The sequence below is a fragment of the Anomalospiza imberbis genome (genome assembly GCF_031753505.1).
Source record: "Anomalospiza imberbis isolate Cuckoo-Finch-1a 21T00152 chromosome W unlocalized genomic scaffold, ASM3175350v1 scaffold_31, whole genome shotgun sequence".
NCBI classification, from domain to species: domain Eukaryota; kingdom Metazoa; phylum Chordata; class Aves; order Passeriformes; family Viduidae; genus Anomalospiza; species Anomalospiza imberbis.
In genome coordinates, this window is record NW_027099315.1 from 6825288 (window position 1) to 6849835 (window position 24548).

Consider the following 24548-nt stretch of genomic DNA (forward strand, 5'->3'; position numbering starts at 1 on the left):
GTAGAAATCCATTTGGATTTAGGTGAAATGTGCTGCATAGTAGCTTGCTAACATGGGTAGAATATGCTGTTTAGCCTGCTATACTCTCCTGTGCTTGTAAAACTGCCCCAGCCAAGGAGAAAGAATGTGGATCTCCAAGCTGAAGAGCTAAGAGAGGCCCCTTGAACTCTGAAATGAAGAAGAAAAAACCAAAGCTAAGTCTGCAAGAGATGGACAAAGGGATTAGAGTTCTCTGTACAAGGACTAATTGCAAATTGTAAAGTGAAATCAGCAGAATGAGTATGCATGAACCTATTGTGAAATTCTCTACATATGTAAATTAATAAGGGGTACTAAAAAAAGGATCGGGAATCCTCAGGGGCGCGCATGTCCTTTGAAGGGGAACAATCCCCACATGAGCCCAGTGCTGTAATAAACATAACTGTCGGGATATGTGATATTTAGATGCTCCTGAGATTGTAGAAAGTCTCTGTCTTTCAGCCCCGCTGCCAAAGAAGGAGTCGTAATTCGTCTGTGCTGGTTTTCAAGGTTGTTTATTTCTTCTTATCTAAAATGTTTTCTCTCTGACCTGCAGCAGGTCTGTCTTGCAGGACAGTGTGCAGGGCTCTGCCCCTCAGTGGGATGTTACAAACATTATATACCAAAAACTACATGTGCTATATTTACAATAATGTGCCAATATCTATCACCCATGTTGAACAGTGTGTCCCCAGCCTAAACCAATAGAAAAATGCCAACACCACAGTGAAACATGGAGGGCATGAAGAAGAAGAAAAAGGACAAGGCACGCCCAGTTTCCTCCATCTTGCCTCCTTTAAACCCCTTATCTAGAATCCTAAAATTCTACTTTTGCACCTGTGCCACACTAATTACTACTTATATCAAACACTCAGAGCTTGTAATTCATCCTGTAAGATTGAAAAGTCTTTTCCATGGACAGAGATCAGAGACAGTGTCTCTCGGGGCTCTGTACAGGGGGGTTCCTGACCCCCTGCCAGGGTCCCAGACCTTCCAGGGCAGCCAGAGGGATGCCCTGGATTCCCACACATAACATCCCGACAAATCTTTATTGGAATTGTGGAGTTTTGATTTAACCTCTGTGTTTCATTATGGCGAGCCAGGTAGGAGGGTTTCTGTCCTCGCAGCTGCAGACAGGGGGAGTGGACCTCTATGGTGCACCCCGGGGGAGTTTCCCTGGAGGGGGCTCCGCTCCATCTCGGCTTGCCACCTGCGGAGACAGACAGTGACCTGCTGGTGTGCGGATAAACTGTATGTATCAAAGGGTCCTGGGGGGAGAGAGAGACAGGACTGCTGATAAGTCACTCCAGAGACGTCTGAGTGTGCAGCCTCGTTTCTGTGCCTGCAGGCAGCCCAGCCGATAGAGTGGCTGGGGATGGGTTCAGTAGCCAATGGAGGGGCTGGAGACGGGTTCATTGTTCAATAGAGCGACTGCGAGCGGCTCTGGGGGTGAGTTGAATGACCCCGAAGTTTGTATGCTTGTGATGTCCGGACATTGTATGGTTAATGTGTTTGTAATCGTGTGAGGGTGTGGTGTATAAAGAGTGAACTAGCGAACGAGTGAGTGTACCCGTGGCGCAGGGGGGGGGAGTGCTACTCGCTTCTAAAGCGGCCAGATGAAGCCCAGGGGTGGTTGCTAGCCGGGGCAGGGAGAGCCCCGCGGAGAAGTGGGACAAGTGGAGGACATTTATTGATTTACTGTGTTTAGAGGTGGTGATTTGTGTATTTTAACAGGGGCTAGACAAATTCAGGGAGTTCCTCTGCCCCAGTGGTTTGGACTTGATCCCTGGGAGTTTGTGAATGCTGTGAATTATTGGATAGAGAGAGGAGACCAAGGAGTTCAATTAGGGGGGCTTTATAGGACTTCAGCTGGTAATATAGTAAGTCTGGACTGGGAGCAACCCGCCGTAAAGGATTTAGAAATCCCCGAGGTGACAAATGGAATAGCCTGCCTCTGCGGGCAATTCCCAGGAGCTTTTGGTGTATCGAGTGGCTGGCACCCTGCGTGGGTACTACTGCAGTGCAGAGTTTGTGAGAGGCGCTGGTATTGCTGCTCTAGTAGGTGTCAGGGCATATGCCCAGAGTGTAAATTGAGGTTTCCTGATCAGGCTAATTCAGAACCTGAGATCTTAAAGCTTGTGTGCGGAAAAACACATCTGATACCTGCCACCTGGGGGTGTGTGTGGGAGGAAAATTGGGAAAGGACTGTGAAGATCTGTGAAGAGAGATTTGGGTGGAAACAATATAGGACAAGGAGAAGGAGGTAATGGGAACTAATCAGACCAAAGAAGTTCCCCGGCCTAGCCCCTTGGGGTGCATCTTAGCCCACTGGAAGGAAGTCGCCAGCAGGGGCAGCTCAGAAAATAAAAAAGATTTAATTCAATATTGCACACATTGGTGGCCATTAAACAGGTTGGAGGATGGAGAGAAGTGGCCACCCGCTGGAACTTTAGGTTATAATACCTTATTGCAGTTAATGCTGTTCTTAAGACGGGAAGGTAAATGGGATGAGATTTCATATGCTGATATGTTTTTCGCTTTAAGAAATCACCCAGAATGGCAGAGGGACTGTGAAACACAGAGGAAAAATCAAAACCCCACAATTCCAATAAAGACTTGTAGGGACGGTATGTTTATTACAGTGCTGGACGCATGTGGGGAATCATTACCCTTCAAAGGACATGCGTGCCCCTGAGGACTCCCGATCCTTTTTTGTTACCCTTAACTAATTTACATATGCATAGAATTTCACAATAGGTTCATGCATATTCATTCTGCTGATATCGTGTTACACCTACAGCTGGTTACACTTGTACTCAGTTTTTGTCAGAAAGTACAGAAAGAACTCCTGGGTCACTCTGCCCTGTTTCAAGGTCCAAGGAGTCTTTCTTATCTCTTATCTCTTCAGCTGGGGCAGTTTTATTAGTGCTGCAGAGTTACCAGACTAAACAGCATATTTTACTTATGCTAGTAAGCTCAAAGTGGCACATTTCACCTAAATCCAAATGGATTTCTACCCTGTTAAATTTTCACTCTGTCTCAACTGTGGGGTCAGAGCTCCCTCTGACCTACTGGTGTTAGCTCTTGAAAAGGAAAACAAAGCAAAGAGAGGGAAAATCAAACATTGTTGTTCAGCATGCAGTATAGGACAGCGATGTATGAGATCGGACAAAGTTTATCATGCTGAGGAGCAATAAATGATACATTTCATCTGTTAAAAGCTCCTCCTAGGAGATGGAGGGATGATGATGATGAAGATGAGGAGGACTTCCCAAAAAGGGAAGAGGACTCAGGTGGGGAGGGCACATCCACTCAAACCCATCCCCCTCCTGACAGTCCAATTTCATCTGTAACTAGGAGGCAAGCAGTGTTACAGGCACTGTGAGAGGCAGTGGGACCAGAAGGGGAGCAATTAATGATTTAAGTGCCATTTACCACTTGTGATTTAGAAGCATGGGAAAGGATTGCTAGAAATTATCATGTTGATCCGATACTTACTGCCAAACGTTTACAGTATGTTATCAAACAACACAATCCAGATTGGGTTGACATGCAGTTACTATTGGAGGCTTTTACTGAAACAGAGAAACAGCTAATCTTAAAAACAGCAGGAACTTTGGCAGAGGATTACTGCAAGAGTAAGCAGCTAGATGTAAAAGAGTATTTTCCCCTCCAAGACCCAAAGTGGAATCCCAACATATCAGCAGAAGTAAAGAAATTAACCGATTATCAAGGGTGGATAGTAACAGGAGTGGAAAGAGCTATTCCAAAGACCATAAATTGGTCTGCCTTATATTCCCCTAAGCAGGGGCCTTCTGAGACTCTGTCCGAGTTTCTAGAGCGTTTAAGGGATGCAATATATCATTGGACCCAGGGTCTGAAATAGGGATAAATCAGCTAGTTAATTCATTTTTGGGACAGTCTGCTGGAGATATTAGGTGTAAACGTCAGAAAATATGGGGGCCGGAAGGGAGAAACCTTGAAGCCTTGCTAGAAGAGGCATGGAGAGCATTTAGCAACTGGGAAGAAGGATATAAACAAGAGATGAAAAAACTGGTGGCAGTAGTACAGGAGGAAAGGCAAGGGAGACGCAGGCAGGGACCACCCAGACGAGGCCCACCTCAGCTGGGCAGAAAACAGTGTGCAATCTGTAAAAGAACTGGTCACTGGAAAAACCAATGCCCAGAACGAAGACGAGGTGACCAAAAGGTGGTTGCACATGTACAAAACAACTGAGGAGGACCGGGGGATTCCACCCCAGCGAATCGACTGGTTATAACGATGAGGCTGGGGGAAGAAGGCAAAAGGGTGGAATTTTTAGTGGATACAGGGGTCACATATTCAGTTTTAAATAAAGAACTAATACCTGTGGAAAATGATTATGTTGTAGTGTGGGGAGCAACTGGCCAGTCTGAGAAGGCATATTTTTGCAACCCTCTGAAATATAAATTGGGGAAACAATGGGGTATTTGCAAGTTTTTGCATATGCCCTATTCTCCAAAGGCACTTTTAGGGAGAGACTTGTTGGAGCAGTTACAAGTAACCATTACATTCAAAAATGGGGAGGTTACTCTGGAGGTAAATGATCAAAAGTATATAGAGGTGTTAAGTTTAACATTGACAGCCTTTGAGAATAAGGAAGAAATTAGTGAAGAGATATAAAGTTATTTCCTGGGGTATGGGCCTCTGATACACCAGGGAGGGCAAAAAATGCCACCCCCATTGTTGGAGTCCAGGACATCCCTCTGGCTGCCCTGGTTATCTCGAGACCCTGTCAGGGGGCTCGGAGACCTTGGCAAGAAGTCAAAAACACCTGTGGCTTCGATTTTAGCCCGTGGGAAAGGTTGCCAACCCTGTATGAGGAATTACAAGCCACAAGGGTTTGAGTAGTGTAGTAGCTGAATTGACACAGGGTGAAAAAGTAGAATTTTGGGGGTTTTAGAATGTGATTCAGGGGTACAAGATGGAGGGATTTGGGCATATTCTAGCCTTCTTCTTCTTGTCCTCCATGTCTTGCTGTGATGGTGACACTTTTCTATTGGTTTAAGGTAGAGACACACTGTCTAACATAGATGATAGGTATTGGCACAACATTGTAAATATAATACATGTAATTTCTAGTATAAAATGTAAACACTGCCTGAGGCAACACACAGAATGCCATGGCCTCCTTGCTAGACCGAGCTTGGCAGGTCAGAGAAAGAATGTTATGGATAAGGAAAAATAAACAACCTTGAGAAGCTGATCCAACGCATTCCGACTCATTCTTTGGCTGCGCGGGTTAGGAAACAAGGACTTTTAAAATCTTGGGGTCATCCCGACATACAGAGACACCACAGACCCTGAGATCTGGTGTCCCTGGGTGGGCAGGGCCAAGGAAGGCACTGGCTCACCAGCTGGGCAGAACATCAGGCATCAAACCCTAGCCCAAGGAGAAGAAGAAATCCTTCCTGGAAAACTTCCAGATCGATTTTGCAGACAACACAGCTATGGGTGAGACCAGTCAAAAATAAGAACATGGGGGGGCTTGTTCCCAGGAGCAAATTAATATCTTATCCACTCTACAGAGTGTGGCGGCCACTTATCCAGTGACCATATCTGAGAAGGTGCTCAAAGATCTCTTGCTATGGGTCCGTTGTAATTACCCACACACTGAATCTCATGTGATATTTGAGTCAGGATTTTGGCAGGACGTTAATAGGTGACTTTATAATTTAGCAACGCAAAAAGATAAAACGGCCGTAAAGCTTTTGGCTCCAGCCAGAATAATGCTGGAAGCAATTTCAAGGAATTCCACGGGGAGTGCCTGCACTAGGCAGGCAGGGGATACTCCCATCAGAGAGGTGGGGGGGGCTACCGTCTTGCAAAGGGCAGACGGGGGATACTCCTGAAAACTCAGGAGGGGCAGACCTAACACCAGTTAAAAGGGTGCAGGAACTATCAACACCCACTGGGTCTCCACACACACCCATGCCAGTCCCAGGAAAACTGAAGTTAAATATTTTTCCCAGTGAGCACGACGATTGGGATTTTGCATCTTTTGAGGCATGTTCTCCTGATTCGCAGAGACCAGTGAGAAGCCTTACCTTAGGGACAGATCATCCCACACTGCCTTTCCCAGGGACACGGGCGGAGAGACGGCTGGGGGGTGCAGAGACAGCGCTGGGGGCATCAGAGGTGGAGAAAGGCTCCGTGGCGCCGGGGGTCGCGGGGGAAGGGCGAGGGCCTTTCCGGGAGCAGCGACAGCCCCAAGAAAGTGCGGGGCTGGCCGGGGAGACCGTGGGGGTCGGTGGAGCCACATCTGTAATGGCAGGCGCGGGGGCAGCCGCGGCGGGACTGGACGCGGCGGCGTCTGTACTGACGGGCGCGGGGTGGCGCGTAGGGGATACCCACGCGGCAGACACCGTGGCGGCAGGTACCGGCCAGCCGCCCGGGTAGAACGCGGCAGCCGCGGCGGGAGAGCCGAGCGGCGCCGGGCCGCGGGGAGCAGGACGCGCGGGCATGACCGGAGCATGCGTGGTAGCAGCCGCAGCGGCAGTGGAATGTGAGCGTGCGTTGATGACATCAGACCCGGAAGACGGAACGGGGGAAATATTGTCTCGTCTCGCGAGTGAGGCGGGGACCCTGGCGGAGCGGGGCATTGCCATGGAACCCGGGGGGGCAGCCTTGGGGGGAAAAAGAGTGGGGCGGACACAGGATGGGAGCGGGGTAACGCAGGTGTCAGCCGGGGGGAGGAGGAAGGCTTTGCCGGGGGCGTGACCACGCCGGAGCGAGCAGAAACGGGGCATGGCCACGATGGGGGCGTTCCTTCCCAAATCCCAGTGACGTCAGAGACGGGGCGTGATCAGGGCGGAGATGTTTCTCAAAGCACCACCCAGTCCCGGTTGCCATGGCAGGCAACAACGCCACGGACAACAGCGCCACCTGGTGGCGGGACTGCAACATTACAGCAACCAGTCCCAGTCGAGCGAACAACAGCGTAACCCAGCGGCAGGATTGCAATATTACAACAAACATTACAACAGTATTTTCCGATTTCTTATAAAAGAAAGATTACTCCAGAAAAAACATATCCTTTGCAGCAAATGGAACAACCGTTAGTTCCTGAACGTCATGGGGCTCAGGATATTCCTACTCAAGCACAGCAACAGGATGATATGCTACATATTACTGTTTCAGAGGGTGTCGCAGCTTGGATGGTATCAATGTCAGGAGCTGCTGGTTCATGTAGCCAGGCACAATCGGCTCTGATATCAGAGGATGTTACGAGACAACTTCTTTTGCAGTATATTGATACAGCCTTGAAGTCTCGTCCGGATTTGGTGACTAAATTTTCACAGATTTTGCATTCAAGAATTCAAAGCAGCGGTGCTTTATCTGCAACCGCAGATGTTCCTGTTTCTCATTCAGGACCAAGGGAAACACCAGAACTGTCAACATTTTTCGAAAATATAGTGCCTGCAGTTCAGCAAAGTGTGGAAATGTCACCAATGCCAACAGATCCCAAGATGGGACAAGTTACTGCACGGCAGCAAGCACAACAATTGACTCCACTTTACAAGCAGATACTCATGGAATTACAAATACATAAAACACATGTAATGACAGAATTGGTGGAAATCAGAAAAAAGGCGTTGAAAGAAAAGGATTTCCACATGACTGTTGCAAGGGACATTGCCATGCCGGTGAATTATGATGCGCAGGGACAAAATCCAAGATGGGAACGATTGGAGCATGATGTCGTCAAAGACCTGATCAAAGCAATAAGAGACAATGGTCTCGGATCTTCATATTTCAAACAACTTTTAAAACATACTTTTAACATATACGATATGGCACCATATGATATCAGGTCCATTGTGTCAATGATTCTCACCAACACACAAATTCTCGTGTGGGACTCGAGATGGAGAAGAGCTCTTATTGAGCTGTGAACCAGATACCAAGGCGGTCCAAACGCAGCTATCACCGTGGCACAAATGGCAGGTGATCCTCCAGATGACAATCCAGCTCAACAAGCAGCACGACTTCCACGAGAGGTGTTGAATGATATCAAAGAGGCCACAAGGAGAGCAATCATGCAAATTGCACCGGCAGGAATTCAAGACATCATTTATACAGACATCAAGCAAGGTCCTTCTGAACCTTTCTCTTCATTCACTGACTGCCTCACACAAGCAGTGGACAGACAAGTGGCTAAGGAGGCAGTGAAACCACACTTGCTCCGAAGTCTTGCGCTTGCCAATTCTAACCCAGAGTGCAAACGAGTCCTCAACGCAATGCCAGGTCAACCATCTGGCAGAGATGGTGGAAGCGTGCAGCAAGGTGGGAACACCTCAACATGTTGCATCCATTGTTGAAGAAGGTGTTGCGTCCATTGTTGAAGAATGGATGGACAAAAACTTCAAGGAGGTTCTCTCAGCGCTTCAAAAAAAAAAAAAAAAACAAATCAGAGGGACAGTGCTACAAATGTGGGGCCCATGGACATTTTAAGAAAAATTGTCTGAAACTCGCAAAGACTGGGCAGTCAATCGACGTTTTTTCAAGATGCAGAAGAGGAAAGCATCTCACAAGTGAATGCTATTCTCAAATAGATGTGGATGGAAGACCTCTACATATTCTGGGAAACTCAAGAAAGAGCACAAATCGCCAGCGCACGACGACACAAGTGATGGCGATGACTCAAAATCAAATTCCACAAACAGAACAAGTATCGGAGAGTGTCAAGCAGACTCCCTCAGCAGGACAATCAGCAGAATCCCCAGTGATCCAGAATTATTACCACCAGGAGCACAGTGTGTCCTGGCAGCTTCCAAAATGACATGTTTCATGGATGAAAATCATGCAGTTATACACACAGGTGTCACTGGGGCAACATCCAAAAGACAAGAATTTTTAATTATAGGTAAAGACAGAAGCAGCATTCTTGGACTCATCATTTATCCTTCAATAATTTTAGCAAATTGCAACGAAGAGCTGACAGTTTTAGCTAAGCCTCTTCGACCACCATTGATTGTTCCAGAAAATACCCCAATAGCTAAGGCTATTGCTTTGTCACCTCATGCAGCAGAACAAGTCATGCCAGTGTTTGATTATCAGGACTCTCCTTCTGGCGACCATGTGGAAGTTCATGCTTCCTGGCTGAAACATATAGGTCGGAATTGACGCATCATCGCCTGTCAATTGGCCTGCGGCGAAAAGTCAATCACCATCCAAGGGATGCTTGACACAGGGGCAGATGTCACAGTCATATCATGCATCTTCTGGCCCCAGGAATGGCTTTTGTTGTGCAAAAGCCCATCACAGTTTGGGGAAGAGACCTTTTGGCACAATGGGGCGTGAAATTGGAAGTGGATTTTTAGTCGGGGTCACTGCGGCGCTCACCACTCTGAAACTGACCTGGAAGACAGACAATCCTGTCTGGGTGGATCAGTGGCCCCTTGAGCGGAAGAAATGAGTGCTCTGAAAAGCTTGGTCAAAGAACAACTGGAAAAAGGACACATCAAGCCGATGAACAGCACCTGGAATTCTCCAGTGTTTGTCATTCACAGAAAGGTTTCAGGCTCATGGAGGTTGCTTCATGACCTCAGAAAAATCAATTAAGTCCTTGAGGACATGGGACCACTTCAGCTGGGACTTCCTTCTCTCTCAATGATTCCAAGAGATTGGCCATTTGTGGTCATCAATCTAAAGGATTGCGTTTTTAGCATTCTGCTTCATCCAGATGATACTCCTCGACTTGCATTCTCTGTCCCAAGCATCAACAGACAGAAGCCTCTGCAAAGGTATCATTGGACCGTTCTTCCACAAGGCCTCAAAAACTTGCCAAGCATATGCCAATGGTACGTGGCTCAAGCTTTGTCTCCAGCACGAGAAAAATATCCGGGGACAAAAATCATTCATTATATGGATAATTTGCTCATTGCAGCACCAACACAACAGGAACTGCAAAAGGTTCGTGACTGTGTGGTCGCAGAAGTGCAAAAAGCAGGACTGGAAATTAGCACTTCAAAAATTTAAGAGATCGCACCATGGAAATATTTGGGATGGAAGATCACAGAGCAGACCATCAGACCTCAAAAAATAGAAATTAATTCAGAAATCAACAACCTACAGGACTTGCAACAGCTCCTAGGAGAAATCAACTGGATGAGACCAATTTTAGGGATCATGAATGACGATCTCAAATCACTGTTCAGCCTTCTGAGAGGAGACAAAGAGGAGACAACATTAAATCTCCCAGAACTCTCACACCAGAAGCACAGAAAACCCTTGAGAAAATTGCAGAGATCATTCAACAAAAACAAGCACATTGTTTTGTGACTTCGCTGCCTTTTTATCTAGCAGTGTTGGGAGAAAAAATACAGTTGTATGGTTTGATTTTCCAGTGGGACTCATCTGAAAGAGATCCTCTCTTTATCATAGAGTGGCTTTTTCTGTCTTACAGATCCTCAAAAGCAATCCTCACAGATCCGGAGATGACAGCTCAAATTATCATAAAAGCAAGAACACGATTGCTGACAATGGCAGGCAAAGATTTTTCAACAATTTATCTACCCTTGAAGAAACAGTATTTTGATTGGGCATAACAGTAGTCAAAGGATTTACAAATTGCATTGTTAGAATACCCAGGTGTTTGTTCAATTCATCTTCCAAAACATAAATTACTGAATGCAATACTAAGCTTTAGGGAAAAGCCAAAAATAAGTGAGGAACCATTGGATGTGATGACTGTGTTTGCCAATGGTTCAGGAAAAACTCACAAATCAGTAATCACATGGCAAAACTCAAATACAGGGGAATGGGAGTCAGACATAAAAATTGTGCAGGGTTCACCACAAATTGTGGAATTAGCAGCAGTGACCAGAGCTTCTGAATTATTTCAGCAACCCTTCAGTTTGATCACAGATTCAGCATATGTTGCAAATGTGGTCAAAAGACTGGAAGGGTCACTTCTGAGAGAAACAAACAATGAAGTTTTATATTCATACTTACTTTGCATGAAAACATTATTAGAGGGCAGAAAACACAAATACTTTGTGGCCCACATCAGAGCGCATTCCTCTCTTCCAGGATTCTTGGCAGAGGGAAACGCTCATGCAGACAAATTAACCATGCCCATTTAACAGACCTTGCCAGACATTTCTGAACAAGCAAGATTGAGCCATGCATTTGTTCATCAGAATGCACAGGCACTGATGGAATCCTTTCACATTTCCAAAAAACAAGCAAGATAAATCATTAGTGCTTGTCCAGACTGTCAGCTTGTGCAACCACCTGTATCTACAGGAGTTGTCAATCCAAGAGGATTGCAAAGTCTCCAGTTGTGGCAAGCTGATGTCACAAAATATCCATCTTTTGGGAAGCTCAAAAATGTTCATGTTTCAGTTGACACTTTTTCAGGAGCGATTTTTGCATCATTGCACACAAGTGAAACTGCACAACATGCCTGTCGACATTTTTTTCAAGCATTTGCATCATTAGGGGTGCCACAAGAAATAAAAACAGACAATGGTCCAACTTATACAGGGAAAGTGCTTGAAAAATTTTTGAAAAAGTGGCGTGTCAAACACACCTTTGGTATTCCCCACTCTCCCACAGGTCAAGCAATCATTGAAAGAACGCATTGCACCCTGAAATCCCTTTTGGATAAACAGAAAAGGGGGGAGACAGGGTCAACACCTCACATGCAATTGAACAAGGCTTTGTATGTGCTGAATTTTTTAAATGGCTCTTTTTCAGAGCCCACTCCACCAATCCTCAGGCATTTTTCAAACAGTACACAGGCAAAACTAAGGGAGAATCCTGTAGTTTTGATCAAAAACCCAGAATGTGGACAGATTGAAGGCCCTTTCAAATTAATAACTTGGGGCAAGGGTTTCGCTTGTGTATCCACAGGGCGAGGACCGAAGTGGGTTTTGGTGAGATATGTGAAGCCCTATCGGAACCAGACACAAACAGACACTGAATCCAGAAACAAAGAGGCAAGCACGCAGACGTGAGCAGACGTCCACGAACATCTCTTCAATCAAGAGTTTCGGGACTTGGGTGTCATTGCATTGCAAAGTCCAGATGTTGTTTCTGTGCTTCATTCTATTATCAATTACCTTAGGCAATTCCATTGCCTTGGGTAAATTGGCAGATTTGCCCATGGTCCAACCAAAAGAAAATGTTTGGGAAACTTTGGCCAATGCAGCAGGTTTGGACACCATCTGCTTGACACACTCAAGGCCGAAGAAATGGTTTTCAACATGTTTGGTGGGCTTGCCAGTGAGTGAATGGCCAATTCCAAAGGAAATCCCTCCAACGGTTTTGCAGGTCATTTTGAATCCTGTGGATGGATGGCATGTTTGGACACAATTTCTCCCGGTGGCTCCTTTTGAGCCTCAGGAATTGGAAATTCTCGGTTCAGTGGAAATAAATTTTTGTATAAAATTTGACTTTTTGGGAGTGACACAAACAAAGAATAAAACAATAGATGTCACCCTAAATCATCCCATTTATAAAAATGCATCTTCTTGGCGTAATTACACCAAGGTGTCAAACAGACCATCCCACCGAGTTCCAGCACAATTGCCACAAGGAATCTTTTTTCATTTGTGGGGACAGAATTTGGCCTGCTATCCCTTCAAATGTCAAAGGCGGTCCATGCAGCATTGGAAAACTTTCATTGTTAACACCCAACTTGACAATTTTGAAAGAGAAAAAACATAGAGGGAAAAGAGATATCAAAAAATATGATCCAGATTGTGATGATAATGTTTATACATGAAACAAGGCTCAGAGAATTGTGGCTGCAATATTCTCACCACAAACAGCATCAGGAGTAGCCTTGATTCAGTTGGACCAAATGGGGTGTTGGTTGAGCAAACACGCTCGTGCCGTCTCTCTTGCGCTGAGTGACATGTTAACAGATGTCAACAGTGTAAGATGAGCAACTCTTCAAAACAGAACAGTAATTGATTATTTACTGCTGACACATGGACACGGGTGTGAAGAATTTGAGGAGATGTGCTGCATGAACTTGTCTGATCATTCAAAATCGATTAATGAAAACATAAAGCAATTGCAAGAAGGTATAGCCAACCTTGGAGAAGTTACTGGGTCTTGGTTGAATGATATGTTTGACTTTTTTGGCCTCTCACCATTGTGGAGGGAACTTTTGAAAATAGCTTTTTATATTTTAGTAGGGCTTGTAATTCTTCTGCTCATTTTGCCATGCCTTTTTCAATGCATGCAGTGGGCCATGAACAGGGCTGCCAAAGAAGTGTTTTTAGTGCAAAGAGAAGGGGGAGATGTCGGAGACCCTTTCAGGGGGCTCGGAGACCTTGGCAAGAAGTCAAAAACACCTGTGGCTTCGATTTTAGCCCGTGGGAAAGGTTGCCAACTCTGTCTGAGGAATTACAAGCCACAAGGGTTTGAGTAGTGTAGTAGCTGAATTGACACAGGGTGAAAAAGTAGAATTTTGGGGGTTTTAGAATGTGATTCAGGGGTACAAGATGGAGGGATTTGGGCATATCCTAGCCTTCTTCTCCTTCTTCTTGTCCTCCATGTCTTGCTGTGATGGTGACACTTTTCTATTGGTTTAAGGTAGAGACACACTGTCTAACATAGATGATAGGTATTGGCACAACATTGTAAATATAATACATGTAATTTCTAGTATAAAATGTAAACACTGCCTGAGGCAACACACAGAATGCCATGGCCTCCTTGCTAGACCGAGCTCGGCAGGTCAGAGAAAGAATGTTATAGATAAGAAAAAATAAGCAACCTTGATAAGCTGATCCAATGCATTCCAACTCCTTCTTTGGCTGCACAGGCTAGGAAACAAGGACTTTTAAAATCTTGGGGTCATCCCGACATACAGAGACACCACAGACCCTAAGACCCCATAGTAATTAGGCTTAAGGAAGGGACACAACCAGTAAGAATTAAGCAGTATCCTCTGAAAAAAAGAGGACAGGGAAGGAATCAGCCTAATAATTGAAAATTTTCTGTGGTTAGGGTTATTGAAGGAATACCAATCTGATTTCAATACTCCCATTCTACCCGTTTGGAAACCTGATGGGTCATATCGGATAGTACAGGATTTGTGGGCTGTCACTAAGTTAACAGAAGATTTATATCCTGTGGTAGCAAATCCATATACTGTACTAACTTGTTCAACACCTGAGCTGACCTGGTTTACCATTTTAGATCTGAAAGATGCCTTCTTTTGCCTCCCTATCCATGAAGCCAGCCAGAACATTTTTGCATTCTAATGGGAAAGCCCTAAAAGTGGGCGTAAAACCCAGCTCACATGGTCTGTCTTGCCTCAGGGCTTCGAAAATTCCCCCACTCTGTTTGGGGAACAACTCACAAAAGATCTAGAGTCCTGGGAAGCTCCACAGGAAGAAGGAAGGCTGTTGCAGTATGTGGATGATCTTCTGGTAGCCACTTGGACGAGGGAAGCATGTGTGGCCTGGACAGTAAGCCTTTTAAATTTCCTAGGGCTCCAAGGATACAGAGTATCAAAGAAAAAGGCACAGGCGGTGAAGCAGACGGTAATCTACCTGGGGTACGAGGTCAGTGCTGGGCAACGGACTTTTGGGCAGGCTCGCAAGGAAGCAATATGCCAAACCCCGAAACCCCAAACAAGAAAGGAACTCCAAACCTCCTTAGGTATGGCAGGGTGATGCCGGCTGTGGATTTATAATTATGGACTGCTTGTCAGACCTCTCTATGCTCTTATTGCCAATGGAAATAGAGATCTCCAGTGGACAAAGGAAGCCACACGGGTCTTTCACCAGCTAAAGAGTGCCCTCATGTCAGCTCCAGCTTTGGGACTTCCAGATGTAAGTAAACCATTCTTTCTATTTTCCCACAAAAAACAAGTAATTGCCCTGGGGATATTGGCTCAGGACTTGGGTCCCTACCAGAGGGCAGTTGCTTACTTTTCCAAGCAACTAGATGCAACAGCCAAAGGATGGCCAGGTTGCCTCAGAGCTGTAGCAACAGTCGTGCTGAATATTCAAGAAGCAAGCAAGTTCACCCTGGGACAAAAAATGACTCTGCTAGTTTCCCACACAGTGTCTGCAGTACTGGAAGTAAAGGGCGGCCACTGGCTCTCACCACAAAGGTTCCTGAAGTACCAGGCCATCATGGTAGAACAAGATGATGTTGAGATAGTGGTAACTAACATTGTCAATCCAGCTTCTTTTGTCAGTGGAAATGAAGGAGAAACGGTACACCATGATTGCCTGGAGACTACTGAAGCTACTTACTCCAGCCGCCCAGACTTAAAGGACACTCCTTTGGGCGATGCAGAGACCTGGTTCACTGACGGGAGTAGCTACATTGCGAGTGGAAAGCAACATGCTGGATATGCAGTCACTACCTCCAGAGACGTAATAGAATCCGGACCCTTACCAACAGGCACCTCTGCACAGAAGGCTGAGATAATCGCACTGACCCGTGCCTTGGAAATGGCCAAAGGAAAGAAAATAAATATTTACACAGATTTGAGGTATGCGTTCGGAGTTGTGCATGCACATGGAGCCATCTGGAGAGAGAGGCAACTGCTGACTTCACAAGGGAAAAACATTAAACATGCACAAGAGATAATCCGGCTGCTAGAAGCAGTTCAGCTGCCTGAAAAGGTAGCAATTATGCATATTAAGGCACACCGGAGAGTGAGCTCAGAATTGGAGGAAGGAAATGAGCTGGCGGATAGAGAAGCAAAGGAAGCAGCAAAATGTGAGGTAACTACTGAAGGAGCTCTGATCCCAGATGGACAAATTTCCCTTTAATGTAAGCCAGAATATAACAAGAAAGACAGAAAACTAATTGAGGATCAAAAAGGGAAATATAACCAAGAGGGGTGGGTCACCATTGAGGGAAAGCTGGTAATCCCTTCCCACTTGTTGTGGTCACTAGTAAGGGAGGATCATTAGAAAACACAATGGGGAATAGATGCCCTGAACACTTATTTCATTGAAAGTATCGTTGCCAGGAATCTATATGCCACTATTATTCAGGTGACTCGACAGTGTGATTTTGCCTCCAGACTAACCCCAAGAATATCCCCAGACCAAAACTCGGTCAGATCGGGTGGGGCCATGGACCTGGACGGCAGTGGCAAATTGACTTTTCAGAACTCCCAAGGAAAGGAGGGTATAAGTATTAATTAGTGTTGACAGGTACATTATCAGGGTGGCCAGTGGCATTCCCCATCAGAACTGTCAAAGCTTGAGAAGTGACCAGGGTATTATTACAAGAAGTGATACCACGCTTCGGAGTTCCAGCCTCAGACAGGGGATCACACTTCATTTCCAGAATAGTGCAACAGATTAGTAGCCACCTGGGCATAGATTGGGAACTTCATACTCCATACCACCCCCAATCGAGCATCCAGGTGGAGAAAATTAATCATCTGATTAAGCAGCAAATTGTAAGGCTGGGGCAGGAAGTTAATCTACCCTGGCCCCAAGCTCTTCCACTGGTACTATTGCGAATTCGAACTAAACCTAGAGCTAAAGAAAGGCTGAGTCCCTTTGAAATGCTTTATGGAAGGCCATATGGAATACAAAAGGGAACGTCCACCCACTTTGGGGAGGTAACATTGGCCACCTATATGGTGGCTTTAAGTAAACAGCTCAGAGAAAGTGAAAAACATGTGGCTGGAACTCGGAGCAGGGAGCTAGATGGACCAGTACATAACATACAACCTGGGGACTATGTATTTATTAAGTCTCTTACAGAAAAGACTTTGGAAGCACAGTGGGAAGGACCATTCCAGGTGCTTCTCATCACCTTCACCGCGATCAGGGTCAAGGAGCAGAATGCCTGGATCCACCACTCTTGAGTAAAGCAAGACCCAGAAGCCCCTTGGAGAGTGACGCCAGGAGACAAAGAACTGTGACTAAAACTTATTCAGGCAAAATGAGTATATTGCGGCCAGGGGTAGCTTGTAATTTCATTTACAGAATTGTTTTGTGTATAATTATTATTGGAGTCTCGGAATTAGAAAGTACCTCTATCCAAACTGATGCTGAATGGCCTTGGTCCCAGGCTTTCCATCAGTATACTGGATCCATGGGAATGTTGTAGATGTCGATGAACCCAATGGGAAGAATGATGATGTCTGACTTATTTCAGAAGGCTGAATGATTACTTTATTATAATTATGCTATGATACATTAATATACTATATAAAAGAGGATACTAAAAATTACATGCTACTTTCTTTAACTATCATATCTGACTAACAACTCGTGACCCTGTTCTCCAGAGTCCAGACACAGGTGGATCTGATTGGCCATCAGGCCCAAACAATCCACCGTGATACAACCAGGCATTTGCTCTAGGTAAACAATTCTCCAAACACATTCCACAAGAGAAAAACAAGGAGCAGAAATAGAAATTGTTTTCTCTCTCACTTCTCTCTCTGCATCTTTATAAAAATCCTGAGAGAGAGAGAAATGTGCTTGCCACAATGGAAGAACCTTTTGAGATAAAAGATTTAAACCTATCCACTGTAGTAATCCACGGGAATCAGGTATATGAAGAGCAGCAGCGGCAGGAACAAGAACTGTGGACAGACACTTCAAGGAATTAGAGGAGAAGGAATTAGGGTAGGATGCCTGGTGATCAATGGGACCACTCATGAGAGAGCAGATGAAGTTAGTGTCTCCGCCTCTCCTGTATACAGGCACCGGCAGGTTTGTGATAGCCCAAGTAAATTAGATTGTTGGTGTAATTTCACATTAATTCAGCCTGTAGAAATGATTTGTCTGTGGGCTCATGATGAAGTTGGACTCTCATTTAAATTTAAAATAGATGTTATACCTTTTACAATGGCAAAACCACATACAACTCACACCAGTACTCAAGCAGCTAAGACCCAAACCACACTTGAACCAAAGGTATATGAAATAGGCCCATACATAGTGAGAAATATGCGTCAACAACAACTGTTGTTCAATCCAGAGTGGTCTCTCAAACGCGTTGAATTGTTAATGCAAATTAACATCTCAGAAATCCAGCCAGCCTGCTCCTCTTTCTTACGACATCCTTTGAGGGCTGGACAATATGGTTACAAAGACAAATACACCTCAGGAGCAAAACAAAAAGGGATCTAACTGGGATGTTAGGGACAGGATAAGGAGTTTTAAATGGAATTGATTCAGAAATACTGATGAACAAGCTGGCTACTGCAACAAGTGGTTTAACAAAATTGAAACAGACTTTACAGTCATCTCTATTGGCATTAGGAACTAGCCAGTGGCAGATTTCAAAAGGATTGCCAAAGTGGGAGAAGGCCGGGGACCAAGACCACAAGTTAATAGTAGAAGCACTTAGTACAGTTCAAGATAATGTGTCTTTAGCTTTCAGCTGTATACAAGCACAGTTATGGATGCAGGCAACAGCAGCTTTGATCATACGGGAAGGGAGTGAAGGTGATTTTCCAGCTGAAATTTGAAAGATTGTCTGGGATAATGCGATTGATTTTGAAAGAAAGTTTCGATCCTGGTGGACTATGGTAGATTTTACCTATGATCCTGCTTCTAATGTGGCCACTGCCTTTGTGCTTACTATAAGTAATGTAACTGTTTATGTGATCCACCCCATCATCACACTAGGATTAAATAATGAAAAAACAGTGCTCTACCCCTCAGAACATAGGGTGTGGGCATGAAAGGTGAATGAAAAGTGGCAAACAGTAAACTTAGAATCTTGTGTTACTAGGGAACAACTAGGATTCATTTGTGAAGGCAATAGCATTACTGCTCAAGATGTGTGTCTTGACACTGAACAAAGTACTTGCCACTTTGAGATTCATCCAGACACTGACCAGGAAACTGGGCTTGTATATACTGGTAAAGGTTGTGTATGCTTGAGAACTGCTTGTGCTATTGTAAAAATCGATAACAGTGATTTCATTTTGTCTACTAGAAATCATTTTAATTTTTGTATTTGCAATTTTGTTAAGATTATCGGGTGTGATTTTTCGTATTTGGCCCCAGTGACATCCCACCAGCTGATTAAAACCAATTACACAATGTATCATAAACTATCACCCACTCCTATTGGAATGGACCTCACATTGGTAAAACAATTAACTGAACACCAAGACCTATTAGAGATTTTGAAGAAAATCCAAAAAAGCGGTGAGAAAACTCAAGTTACTATCCATCATGATACCAAAGAAATAACCAGAATTGTGCAAAGAATAAAACAGAATGCAGATCATCACTGGTGGGATGTAATCTTTGGATGGTCACCAACTGCAAATGGGATTTTTAATAAGTTGTGTCACCCAATTGTATTTTTATTGATATTAGTTGGAGTAAGTTTAGGATTGTCCTTTATATTGCTAATTTGTAATTGGAGAATACTACAGTGAGTGTCTGTGTTAACCTCCTTATCAAATGTACATGGTAAAGCATTAAGGGATGCTTATTATCATAGTGATTTGCATTAAGTAAAATAATTTACTTATATGTAGGAAAGGGGGGAATGAAACAGAGTAGAAATTTAACGGGGTAGAAATCCATTTGGATTTAGGTGAAATGTGCCACGTAGTAGCTTGCTAACATGGGTAAAATATGCTGTTTAGTCTGCTATACTCGGCTGTGCTTGTAAAAGTGTCCCAGCCAAGGAGAAAGAATGCAAATCTCCAAGCTGAAGAGATAAGAGAGGCCCCTTGAACTCTGAAACGAAGAAAAAACCAAAGCTAAGTCTGCAAGAGATAGACAAAGGGATTAGAGAGTTCTCTGTACAAGGACTAATTGCAAATTGTAAAGCGAAATCAGCAGAATGAATATGCATGAACCTATTGTGAAATTCTATGCATATGTAAATTAGTAAGGTGTAATAAAAAAAGGATCGGGAATCCTCAGGAGCACGCACATCTTTTGGAGGGGAACGATCCCCATGTGAGCCTAGCACTGTAATAAACATACCATCCCTACAAATCTTTATTGGAATTGTGGGGTTTTGATTTTTCACCACATTTCAGCGTGCTTTGCAATTACTTCACAAGGAATTAAGTGAAGGAATCTAAGTACTGCTATTTTGTTGGTAAGTTACATTCAACTCTTAATCAGTAATATTTATTTTTCTAGCTTTAAGTACCTTGATATAGTGCACTATTTTATGTTATACTATAATCTCCTAGTAGTTCTTTAATTTTATACTGTATAATAATAATTCTGATAAAGATTTTTCATCTGTTATGTCTTGCCTGTTCATTTGTCTTAATAATTAATTTTTATATAAATATATCTGATTTGCCATCATTAAAACTTGCAGGCCAGAGTGATTCCTTAAATTTAAACTGTTGCCAAAATTTGAGGCTAAGGAAAGGTTTACCTTCATTTAAACCCCTTTCTGTGAAGGAGTTTAAATTCACAAAAGAGTTCTTTCTTCCTCTCAGAGTCAGTTGCAGGGTTTCTTTAATAAACTTTGTCTGAAGCTCCCACTCCACCCATGACAGAGGTTTTATTGGATACATTCCTCAGGTCAGGGAAAGCATAAAAAAAAATTCTACTCCAAATACACTAATAGGATAGTTCTGTGTAGTGTGATAAAATCACTTCCTGTTTGGTGGTCTGACAGATTTGAAGTAAGGACCTAAATCTGTCCCACATTCTAAATTAATACCCTAGAGACTACTTTATGCAGATGGTCTGATTCCAAGCCACCAAAAATTAAATTATATACACAAGAGTCAAAAGAGAAAAAAAAGATAACTATATGGAGAAAGAGAAAAAATACTTTTTCTCTATCCCTTTGTTAAACTGTGAGGAAGATCACTTCTACTCTTCACTCCCTTATTTTAGATTGCAATGACAATGAGAAAAGGAAACCTATTGATTAATTTGTTACAATATTCTCAGTATAAATCACAGATCTAGCTCAAATTTTCATTATATACCTAAGCAAAGAAAAAATTATTTTCAGGGTTTTTAATGCCAAATATAGTTTCAAGTAACTGGTGTAAAGAACTATAATTTCACTTCAGTTCAGAAAGCAGTTATTGTTATCTCACAGTGCAATGCAAAGATGAAATATAACTAATAAATGTAGTTCTTTCAAGTGTTGTCATAACTGATGACAGTAATTCAGAACACAAGAAAATTTTTCTTATAATCAATATGTAGTTCAATCTAGATGCTAGAGAAAGTTCAATTAAAAGTATATTTAAATTTTTAAATATATCAAATCAGCACATTTTATATAACTATAAAGTAAAAATGTACCACATGAACATGGTAAATCAAGGAGATGGGCATACAAATGTCTAATGTTTAGAGTATGACTACACTATACAGTATATGCAGGGATACCAAAAATTTCTAAGTGGTGTTAGGTACCAAAAGGAGCCCAGTTCTCCCAGCTGTAGCACCAAGAAACAGGATGTGTCAGCTCAGAAAATGCTACATTAATGCAGCTATATTGCTTCTGAAATTCTGCCTCGTTCAGTGCTATGTATTACACAAATACAACTGTACATATAGATGGATTTTGATCAGTAGGAAGATAAATTCCATTGGAGCTTAATGTTTCTTCATGGACAGGTGACTCTGAAGGTCTAGACCTAGCCAATAAACACTAAACAGACTCATTTGGGTGAAATTAATCAGTATTAATTTAGGCCTTGGGAGACATTGGAGACTTCTGGTATTATTTTAAATGAAGCTTTTCTTTTAGGAATGTTAAGTAAATATTGTAATAATTCTAAAACATTTTAAACTTACCTTAAAACAGTGAAAATTTCCAATCTCTCCACTGTTTTCAAAAGCTGAGCAATGCCTGCTCTGTCATAAACTATGTACACAGACTGGATTTCCTGCTGGAAAGTACACCAGTGGTAAAATGATAGAGCTTATCATGACAGACCTGAAAAGAAGATATGAAAATGGAAAAGTGTATCTAAAAATTGGTTTGAAATGTTGTTTTAGTTTTCAAATTTCAAAACCAGTTTTCATAGTCAAGTAGATTTGAGTAACACTTTTCCCCTACACAGCCTGAAAAGGCATTTCTGTAGGAATCTAAAAGCACATAAAATTTCTTGAGCAACTACCAGTCCACTAAAACACTCATACATAATCAAAACCAAAAGGCAATAACAGAAATTGTGATAGAGACATATAGGTTGCAATATCTTCATATTAGATTCCAGTTTTCTTAGATGATTTGAGTTGTCCTCTAGCTCTTGACGCTGTGCTCCCTCTGAAGCCCCCTGGCTTCGCCTGCCTGGTAGAGGCACGGTCAGCAGCGGGGGACACTCCCCTGTTTCTCATGGCAGATTCGGGGAGCGGCTAAGACAGAGTGCTTCACTGTCTGCCTTGTATGGAGGAGAGGCGGCGTCCGAGGAGGTAATGAGGGAGTCAACTCATGGCCGGGGGAAAAGTCTCAGGTTTATTGTAAGCTCTGAGGAGCTCCATGTCCCGGTGGCCGAAAGTAGTCACATGGCTTTTGTAATCACCTTAAGTACTGGGGCAGAGACAAGGGGGAAGGATGCCCTCCGCCCAATGGGGGAATTCGGGGGAGTGGAAGGCAGAAGGACAGACAGAAACACAAGCCAATGGAGGAAGGTTAAGGGAGGGACCCCTGGCCTTTGTCCACTCACTCAATGCCTAAGGTGGAAGATTTTGGGAGGGTGGGATTAGGAGCTGTGTGATGGACAAGGCACCAGGGAGGGGTGACATTGGAGGAGGGGCGGGAGAGCTCAGAGTGGAACCATTGGGGGAAATGGGGGGTGAAGGGGCAAACCATTACAGAACTGTTACAAAGGTATAAAAACACAATACAACAGCTCTTGTCAAAGGTTGGAGTTCTCCATCTTTAACGCCTCAACTTGTGTTAACAGCTGGTCATATGAGGTGTGGGAATGGTGCCAAACACCTGGCATCATAACCAAGATTAGAACAAGAGAATGTTAGCCATAAAAACTCTGGTAATTTGTGTGTTTGCTGAGGATTCTGTGAAAAAATTACTTTGGTGGAAGACCACTGTATGAGTGTGTGACTTACTGTGATTGAAAACAATCATGTGCATGGAATGCTTGAGACATGTTTTGTGTGTTACAAAATTAGCAGAGGCCCTGGGGACCAATCAGAAGGCAGTTTTTTATCTGTAACAAAATTAAAATAAAAGAGAGCTCGCATGGGAAAGAGACAAGAAGAAGAGAAAAACAAGACCTGCAGAGCTCAAAACTATAACACTGCATCAGTGTGTTTTTTCCCATTGCTGACATTTTGATGTTGACATTTTAATTACTTCAATTATAACAATAAGAAACTAAGATATAATAGATAATATGTAATAAATTTTGTGTCATTAACAAGGACTGTCAACCATATCTTTTCACACTGACTGCCCACATATTTTACTAAGTGAAATATAGACACGGATGCTCAGCATTCTTTGGAAAAGCACTCACTAAGAAAATGTGTAAAAGGAGAACAGTAAATACTGAGGAATTTGAACAGAACAGAAGCTTTAAATGTAACACTAATCAAGTCTTTTTCCAAAAATTTCAAGGCATAAAGGCTAAAATAAATATGCATATTTCTAACACAAGAAATGGAAATACTGCACAGTTAAAAAACAAATGAAAAGCCATTCTTAATATCAAGGTAGCATATTTTGTCAATACAAAGAATAGGAAACATAGACTACATAAATAACAAAACAGAATATTTTAGTGATTGTGGTATTAAGTTATATATGCATTTTAAGTAATCCTTACTTTGGGTAAAATTGTCACATACTCCTAAAACAGTACCACAGTTATTCAGCCATTACAAAAACCCAAGACACACACACACTAGCTTAAATGATAAAATTCAAATTGTTTCCCAGTTTGCAAATCCAAACCCCAAAGCCATTCTTGTTAACAAACACGATAATTAAAGCCTGTGTAACAGGATTTGAAGCTATCGATTTCTTCTTTAAAAATAAGTCATTCAGCAGAGTAACAGGAATCATGGTACTTCTTAAATGTTAAAGTCACTGGTATTGGACAGCAGTAGAGAAAACAGCTGCGTGAGGTGGTGTTGCCTGAATTGAGAAAGAAAAACCACTTTCTAGACAATATTAATATAAATAATATAAAAATATAAAAAGCAGGTCTTTAATGGAAGCTTCCAGGTACCCCCATGGGGCTATGGGCATACCCAGCATCAGATTTCTACAATTTTTTTAAGTTTAACAAATAAGCATATATAACAAGTATTGTCCAATTAGAGGAGCAGTTGGTTAGGTAATTTCCCCCAGGTTCTGCCCCATTGGACTTGTTCCAGGGGCTTCTTTGCCCCATTTATTTTTATGTCTTCTAAGTTCTAGTTGAAAACCAAATGTCCTTGTCAGGGTTCTTCTTAAGAGTAAGACTAAACAGAATTCCAAGTATGTGTTAGAAGGGTTAGCTTATTATTCTAAAATCTAAGAGAAAGGGTAGGAAAAAGACCAGGAGCTATATAACCATGTATTAACAGTCTACAAAGCTACAGATATATGAAAAATATATAAAAAGCTAAAAT

General features: G+C 43.1%; 2 long non-coding RNA genes across 2 annotated transcripts in view; both read left to right on the forward strand.

The window, feature by feature from the left end:
- The window catches only part of LOC137465577 (uncharacterized), a 419327-nt gene that overhangs the window by 246273 nt on the left and 148506 nt on the right, over positions 1–24548 (forward strand). The window lies entirely within an intron of this gene.
- Positions 13977–17048, forward strand: LOC137465575 (uncharacterized). Its single transcript, XR_010994708.1, has 3 exons — positions 13977–14855; positions 15227–15756; positions 16751–17048. It is a non-coding gene; the product is annotated as an uncharacterized lncRNA (long non-coding RNA).